Raw genomic sequence first — 9740 nt, forward strand, 5'->3', positions numbered from 1 at the left:
GTGATTAACCTGACTGAGACTGTGAGGCAATATTAGAGGGCTCAATCAAAGCTTATCTTCTTCTTCTTCTTCTTCTTCTCTCTCCACTTCTCTCCACTTCCCTCTCTCATCCTCTCTCTCTCATTCTCTCTCTCTCATTCTCTCTCATTCTCTCTCTCCCCCTCCATATCTCTCTGGCCGCAGGAAGAAATGTGAACAGTCTAAAAATGGAGCTCTGACACCCCATGGACTTTTTTATTATGGCACTTCATTTTCTTGGAAATTAGATTACCATTTTCCGTTTGTGTCATTTTCTGTTATTATGTTGTAATTGTGTTAGGTGAATTATACATGTGCGACAGGCTACAGCGAAGCACTGCAGTCAACTGGCCACTGGCTGACGGATAGAAATGATGATACACTGCTACACTGTCTGACATATGTATTTCGGTATACATACCTTTGTTTCCTTAGAGAATGGTTTGGTCTTGGAATGTCATCTAGCAGTGGAGTACCTGACCGGTTTCAGAGACAAGGCTTAAGCCTAGTCCTGGACTAAATCACACTTTCAATGTAAAATCTCTATTGAAGATGTTTTTTAGTCTAGGATTAGGCTTAAGCCTTGTCTGTGAAACCGGCCCAATAATATTAAGTGCCACAGTCTCAAAACTGTTTTCACTTCTTTACATCATTATTATTATCAAGACCGATAACGGTATGCAACAACAATGTAGATGTAGCAACAGTCGTATAGGAGCTAGCAGCGACAACGGTTGAATTGTTGTCGCTTAGAAAATGGCACAGGAGCTGTCGTCTTACCTTTGATACCTTCTTTTGACATCAGTAGAGAGATAGTACGCATATTCACATGGTGGAATCTAATCCTTGAACGTCTCAGTGTAACAGTGTATACCACCATATGCCCTGGCAGTATGGTAGCACCATCTGGAGGACCTCTCTGGGGACGACCCCAGCCTTGACCTTGCTGGGTGTTTAGAGGCCCAGGGTGGGTAGCCTGTCTGTCACTGGCAGATCGGTACATAGACCCGTGCGTCACTAACAGGGTTTTCTGCTCTCTGAAGTTCTTGTTTCTTCTGTGTGTTAGATGTTAGGGAGAATTCCCCCGATTGTGAGTTTAATCGTGATCCTCATTTGCCCTTCCGGAGGAGTTCTTGAGGAGAAGGCCTTGTGAATCACATAATAATAAATACTTGATGGCATCATCAGACATTATGATAGTGAATGATTTGTCGTGTCATATTATTACCACATGTACAACCAGCACCTTCAAGTCTGACTAAGCAATGCCTGGTTATCTGAACATGGGACATCAGACGTTGCTTCTCTAGTTTGACTCCCCTCCCCTCTCCTCAAGTCATTAATAATACTAATATCATACCATAATACCATCTGTATGAATATTTCAGGAGGGTGTGTGTAGCAGGTATCCTTTACCAGGCCCTGACCGAACGTTAACCTGTGTGCTCATTCCGTGGCCTTTGTGTCACTAATGACAGAGATGACTAAATCAATACTTGGTTTCAAAATGCATAGGAAGATCGTCCAGGAAATCAAAAACCAAAAACATGACCACATGTTGTTCATGTAACTGATCTGCTGGAACAGTTGTTTTTGTAGTTTCTAGTACATTTGTGACAGCAGTAAGTCGGGAAATTGTTTTTAGACTTTTATTCTGAACATTTTAAATACATTTCAACGTTGTTGAAAATCAATGACACGCTCGCTAGTCAAGCCAAGATATTGCAATGCAATGAATTCAGTGAGTAATCCCCACTACTACCTAGTTGACACTACTACACTACTTTACATTGTTAGCAGGCTCACAAAACAAGCTGTGTTAGTTGACTAGCGAGTGTGTCATTGATGTTGTATGTATTTAAAATGTTCTGAATAAAAGTCTGAATTTTGATCGACTGCCAACTTGTTCCCGGTTTCACCAGCTGTCACATTTTGGTCATGACGTCATTTGGTCATGGAACACAGTGTAACATGATTTTTTAATAAAGAGTAATTTGCTGATGTCTTGTGCTGGAAATAGTGCAGTGTTCAGTAGTCAATAGCTGTGTTTCCATAACAGCGAATTAAAAATAAGTGTGTGCAAATTATGTGCGTTTCTGGTTTGGGGACGAATAGTCTAGGCTACGTAAAGCGTAATTTCATCAGAGGATGATGCGGTATAGGCTACTTATACAGTACATATAACATGACACACAAACTAAAATACTTTCCCCTCCTCTCTCTATCTCTCCTCTTCTCTGCCCTCCTCCTCTCTGCCATCCTTCCTATCTGTAAACATACAGCTGTCTCCCTAAACTGGGAATACGAACAACTGTCTCCCTAAACTGGGAATAAGAGCAACTCTCCCTGAACATCAAAACCATGTTGTCTTGCAGCAGAACAAGTGGCCTTATACATATAAAACACAAGAAAGACCAATTCTGTGAAGATGCAGACAGCGGAAACAGCTGATGCATGTGAGCTGAATGTTCGCTACATCAGAGTTTATTCGGCAAATCTGTTTCCATCGAACTTTTTGCGTATTAACTCTGATTTGCAAAAGGCAACAACCACCTCTGAGAACATACAACAGACTATACGCAGGTAAGCATTTAAGGTCTGTGAATTGACTATCGATGGCTTGTAAATGATGACCCGAGTGGGTCTCTAACCCCCGGTTGGAGGTGGGAGATTGGGGTTCAAGACCCGCTGGGGGCGAGTTACTCTACCCTGGGGTTCGCCTCAGCCTCCCTTTTGCTCAATTCTTCGTGTCACTGATTCCGCAAGATGTTGGAAACATTCCTTTGAGATTCTGGTCCATGATGACGTGATTGCATCACGCAATTCCTGCAGACTTTTGAGGTAGACTTTCAAGCTATTGGATTCAGATCCTGTGACTGGGAAGGCCACTTGTCATGTTCATGAAACCAGTTTGAGACGACTCTTTCTTTGTGACATGGTGCATTATCATGCTGGACGTAGCCATTAGAAGATGGGTACATTGTGGCCATGAAGGGATGCACATGGTCAGCAACAATACTGAAATAGGGTGTGACCACAGACCAGACCCTGTCAAATGTAGGTCCTACACTAGCTGGTATAGCTGCAAAATGTAGGGGAATTAATCAAAAAAATGTAGGGGAATTAATCAAAAGTTTATCAGCGGTGTAGTGGGGTGTAACACACATAAACTCAGTTTACACACACTTTGGTGTTTAAGTGTTTCGCCATCTATGAAACTATGTGATATAAATATGATTACTGTAGACTGTATACTTTGCTGTAATAATAAAAAGCATGCCAAGCTGACAACATGCAGAGAAAGCAGTCTTCCTAAAGCAGGGCCGGCTGGAAGGCAGTGCGCCATGAAATAGAGAAGCCCATAGCACATCACTCAAAGAGGAGGAATATTTATGCTTATGGGTAGAAATATTATTTTAACTTTTAAAGCATAATGACTCGTAGAGGGCTTGCGTGGTTCCCCCATGCTGAAAGAAAAAGTGTGTGTTAATTCATAACCTGATAAGTGAAGCAGTATTAGAGAGATGCATTGCTGTGTTTTATTCAACTGTGGCTCTGCTGGGTGCTGGGCTCAAGGTATGGTTTTCTAGAGTACTCAAAGGGGGAGGCTCTGTGCAGCTGCATACAATGTGAGAAATACAAATGACATGTAAAAATCAAGGCCTACTGTACACTTGTACTGTATACGGAGTAAGGCAAATACCAAGCATTTAGAAGAGGGTAACAGAGTAATTTCACTCACATGTTCAGCTTTGAAACATTCTCTGTTTTTCACTCCACAGGAATTAAATACTTACTCAGCATTTATGAGGAGGCGAAGAGCATAGTCCATTGTTGCCACCACACACACACCATTACAGAACCAAGACATTTCACTCCATCTAAATTACACCGCTGCCACTGGCTAATAGAGCTGTAACAAACCAGGGTTGTTTATGAGGCTGCTAATGTGCACAGAAGAAAGAGTCCACAAGCTTGTATGTAGGCCTACTGTACAGTATTTTCATTATTGCAGCCCATCTTTCACACTGTGCTTTTAGGTGACAACAGCCCCCCCCCCCTTCCCCCCTTTCTGATGGAAAAGAGAACAGATTGAACTGCCGACCCGACTATTATTCTCCTGGATAGTAAAGAACATGTTGTGATGATGCACCACTATAGCAGCAGTCCACAATGTAGTATAGCATACAGTATAAACCTGTTATGGTATGGTACTCCATGTCACTATGAACAGACAGCATACATTCTCCTAATCATAATATTGCCCTTGAAGCATCCAGATATGGCTTTTAGGTTACAATTTGAACGTAGCCACAGAAAAGCAAATTGTTTCACAGAAGGCCAAATTGTTCAGTCATAAGAGCTTTTCAGAGTGGCCACACCGACTAGCCAGAAACTGACACACAGTCAATTACCAGACAGCACTCCTCGAGAGACCGTCTCTGAGGGCTGGGTCACTCTCACACACACACACACACACACACACACACACACATTCTCTCTCTCAGAGCTGGCGGTCACACAGAGCTTACCTGACCCTGCAGCGATCAAATGCAAGTGTCATAGTCAGGATGACGAAAATATATAAGATGGTGCTCTCAACACCTCCGCCTTTCACAATCTCTCACACACAGACACACACCTTCTCTCTCATGCGAGACGGTATGTCAAGCTAGATATTCAAGACAAACCTTACTGACACAGCAAAATAACCTTCAAAGCCAGTATGTCTCCATTCTGCAAGTGATTTTTATTTTTATTTTTTATATATTATCCACAGCAACAGTGGTCATAACCCATGGTAATTACTTCTACAATAGTGAAGATTGCTTCATAATACTAATTATTAGTATTCAAATGTGCAATCGAATCCAATTAGCAATCACACATCAATGGGTTATACAGTACATATCCATTATTTCCACTGTCTTCCCACAGAATGTATCAGGCTTTTTTCACTCTCCACTGAGGGAAAGGTCTTGTCAGCAAGGGTGTAGGGGGACCTTTTATTTTGAAAAGAACAACTCATCGGATTTGTCCAGAGACTTTTATTTTGGAAAAGGCCTCCACTCTTGTCAGCCAAGAACGTGATCACTCCCCGACCCCCATAGCTGCATTTTCACTCTCCGTTATTACAAGCAGTGAGTGAAATGGCAGCATCATTACTCAATTCACTGGGTAAAGTAATTGTTGTTGATGTTTTACTTAAACAGTCAATTTAAGCACAACCTGAATAAGATTCTCTTTAGTAGCTAGTTAGCTGCAGTGTCAAGTTTGATCTCTAACACTTGTTAAGTTCTGGCTTTGTGACAAACTGTGAGTAATGTGTTGAAGCCAAGAATACAATGACTTGCACAGTCACTGTCTTTGTCTCCATCATCGGGTCATGAAGTTAGCTGTTCATCTAGTGATGCAGCAATACCAATACTCGTAAACATGTTGTATAAGTGACAGGGTCTGGTGAAAGAGATTCAAGTATGGAATCGTCAAGTAACGAAAATGACCAGAATGTGTATTTGTTTTGTTTTTAACTGTTTACAGTTTTCTTTCATATTCCGAAAGTTTAAGTGTTGAAGAGGCCAGTCAATATAACAAACAGTTTTAGGATCACTAAATACTGTGTCAAGACTCTGAGACCGGAGGAAATTGCACACAGAGACGACACAAAACAGGAGGGACAGTTAGCCATTCCAGGTGTTTTTATTAACTATAAGTCCAGTCGGGATCTGCCACTCAAAAAGGCGCTTGCCGACGTATAGTCCAACTCAAAAAGGATAAGTTGTAAAGTCAACTCAGGTTCTTCCTCAATGGGGGGTACGTCCGGTCCATGTCTAGCCCGGGGGGCTCGTTGGCTTTAGGCTGGTCGGGCTCAGGCTCCGACCCTATGGCTCTTTGGGGGTCCTTCCCCAGCTCTGCCCGTTACACAGTCTGGCAACCAGAAAAGAGCGGTTCATACGACAGGACTTGTTATACTCTCTCCCTCAACCACTCAGAGACTCACCCTCACTCCTCACTTTTAAATCCCACCTCAAAACCTACCTGTTCTCCCATGCCTACAGCCTCCCCTACCCCTAGCCATCTCCCCCATCCCTGCCACCCCCGCCCCCCCCCCCCCCCCCCTGGACATGCATACAACCTCCCCTACCCCTAACCATCTCGGTAAGGAGGCACAGTGTGTCTCATTGAGTCAACAAGCTCATGCACTGCAAAAAGTAAATCTAAGTAAGATGAATATATGCTTATATATGCTTGTTTTTTTGTCTGACCGCACTAGTTTTAAGATATTTCTACTTGTTTTAATAAAATCTTGGCAAGTGAAATTTTCCTGTTCTGTTGGTAGATAATTATGCTTATTTTAATCAAATCAAAATCAAATCAAATTTTATTTGTATAGCGCATTTCTTACAAGATGCAACTCAATGCGCTTCACACAATGAAAATGTTCAGTCAATCAGTCAATCAATCAATCAATACTGACAGAGCCGCGAGCAGGCAAAAGTAAAAACCTGTATACTATGTAGCCAGGAAAAATTCCCTTGCAGCCCTCTACCAATAGAGCGACTACTAGCCAGTTTGCCTACCAGTGCAAACAGCAACAGTGGTCATAAGTAAAATGTCCCCCATTTTATATAGCTTTTTCTTGTTTTTGAGAGATTACTTTTTGCAGTGTGGTTGGTGTCCCACTGCAACTGGACTAATTGGAGGATGCACGGCAGCTGTGCATAGCTGTCAGGTTTCCCTGCCTCTCTAGTAGTGGTGGTCTAGTGGATAGTGAGTTGGACTTGTGATCGGAAGGTTGTGAGTTCAAATCCCGCCTGAAGCCACACCACTACTAGTGTGCCCTTGAGTAAATGGATTTGTTAAGCTGGTCCCTGAATACAATTGATAACCTATTTTCCACGAGGAAAGCTGGTTCGGGGGAACCTGCCTGCCCAGACGGAACCTTTGCCGCAGGTTACATCAGAGATGCCTGGGACAACTGGCGTCTCGTTTGCTTGGCAGTCATGTCGATTGAGGACGTGGAAGATGTTTTCATTTTCGGATTCATGATAGTTGGACACATTGGACTAGGGTTGAGTAGTGTGATGATCTATCGGCAAATTAAAAAGCTGGGAGCAGCGATTAGCGAGCTGCGCGAGCTGCCCCACTTGATCAAAGAACTGGGGAGGGCGGCTGGAATGCACGGCGCTGCGCTTACGGATCTGAACCGTAAGGTCCTGGATCTGGATCGCAGGGTGGGCAATCTTGCTGCTCCCCAAATTGGCGTTTGACAGGAGACCCCAAATTTTCGAGAGGTTTGATTCTATGGAATGCTGTTTTTCCTCGCAGTGAACCCATTCACCTGATTATGGCCCAAAAGCTCCCCCATGCCCTGAAGACTCCATGCAGCGTGCCAACCCCCCCCCCCCTCTGGTGAACTCTGTGCCGCCTTCTGGGGCAGTGCTCAAGGCCGTTGTCCATAGCGACACTGATTGCTGCTCTACTACGAGGACGGGTCGGACTGACCCAGAACATCCTGAGACTTTACCCCACCTTATCTCTCTACCCCCCCCACTCCTCCCTCCCCCCACCCATACCTACCTACCCACCCCTCTCCTCCCTCCCCCTGCCCATGCCACCCCGCCACCCCCCCCCCCCCCTCCCTTCTACAGTATTCTGTGGACTACAGCGCCGAGGCGTGGGCAACCCGCAATATGGCTGCCGTGGTTTTACAGTTTGTTGTGTTCTCTCTGCATTGCTGTCTGTCCTGTGTTGTTTTGTTTGCATTGCATTTAGAAATGCTCTTACTGTAACGCCGAATCAAGTTCCTATATGTGTATGCATAAATGGCAATAAACGTTATCTCTCTCTCTCTCTCATCTCTCAAAGCACTTAGCCCTCAGTTACTCCAGGGGGAATGTCCCTGTAATTCGTAATTGTAAGTCGCTTTGGATAAAAGCGTCTGCTAAATGGCAAAATTATTAATTAATTATTATTACTCCGCCCCGGGGCTGGAAGGGGAGCTGTCCAGGGTGCTGAGTCTCACCATAGGTCGCAGTCAATAGAGGGTTTCCACAATACTGATAATTTGTCAGTGAATTCAGCTTGTTTTTGATTCACTGTGTTGTCTGCCTTCCTGCTTTGTACTCGGGTGAGTGTTAGTGATACCTAGCTTGTAAACAGACTTACGTTTTAGGACGTGTTCAAAAGCAATGTGTGATCACGTGAGTATGTGTAGTTATGTGTTTTTAGCATGTTGATGTTCTATTAGCGTGTTGTGAGGTGTGAAACATGCAGTTATTATGTTCATAGGGATGTTCCTTTTTAGCCGCTAGCTATTCAACTGTTTTGATGTTTTGATCTGATTTATATTATCTGGTATTTGGTTTGAGGTGTACCAGCATTCAAATAAATACAGTATATCTTCTTCAGCTATTGTCAGGTTGATTTCAATGTATGACACATCATTTTAAATCTTATAATCCATAATCTGGACAAAACAGAAATATTACCATGCCCTACTTGAGGACTTTCAGACCCTGTCACATTTGGTTTGAAGTGTACCAACATTCAAATACACATATCTTTTCAACTATTTTCACATTTCAATGTATGACAGATCATTTAAAAGCTTACAATCTGCACTTTCATAATCTAGTAGTAGTAGTAAAAAAAAAAAGAATTGCCAATTTGGGGATCAAACCACCAGACCCTGTCACATATTTAATTTGGTACAGTCAGAAAGTGAGGAACAGCTGATGTAACGGCACTCTGTATCGGCAAGTACCCAAATGTACTGTAAGTACTTGTACTTTGTCTGAAAAAATGTGGCTTTCCCTACTCTCATCTATTACGTTAGCTAGCTACTGAAATTCGTTTTTGAGATTTGTTTTGGTTCTTGTGAAGGGCTGAGGGCGAGGCAGCCAATAATGTCTGTGGAACATGAATATTAATAGTTATGGTGTTTAAACACACCCACAGAAGCAAACAGTGTGTTTCCAAGAGGAAAAGTGGCTCTGGAAAATAAAAATAGTTACCATTAAAAAGAGTTATTGATGATTTTCTTCAAAACAAATGGGTTAATGAGATGCTCATGAATGATACATATATTTAGATGCTCAGACGAGGAGTCAAAGACACCATTTCCCAGGAGCCCTTGCTGTCTGACATGTCTCATAACCCATCAAAATCTGAGGGAGGAAAAGAATCCCCTTGTCCCCTCGTCATGTCTATTGACTTGTAGTACGCGGTGTTCAAATCGAAGTTGTGGAGACAGTTTGTAGTTAGGCTGATGTAAAGGAAGGAGTCTGAGAGGGTGTTTCAGGGTTGTTGGTTTTTTTTTTCAATCAAAAGTTAATCTTCCTAATCCCTATCACGTCTCAGCTGCTTTGGTTCTGTCCTGTGATCTACTGTAAGGTCTAAAGTCTTGTCTTTCTTGACTCTCTCTCACACAAAGCCCGGGGGGCACTATTTGCACTGTTAAAGCACACGCACACGCACACGCACACACACGCACACATACACACACACAAAGGCCATTGCCTCACACCTCTTCCCTAACCCCTCCACCTCCCATGTGATCTGTCTCTGTTCAACTCCACCCTCCCCATCCTCTGCATGATGTCTGTGTAATAAAACTCAATGATCCTATTCTTGGTTTCATATGGAATGATCATACATGCTACATTAAGATGGCAGTAATAGTCATTTCTAGATGGATCTCTCCCCCTCGTCACCCTCGT

Source organism: Nansenia antarctica, assembly GCF_963989245.1.
Source record: "Nansenia antarctica genome assembly, chromosome: 14".
NCBI lineage: Eukaryota > Metazoa > Chordata > Actinopteri > Argentiniformes > Microstomatidae > Nansenia > Nansenia antarctica.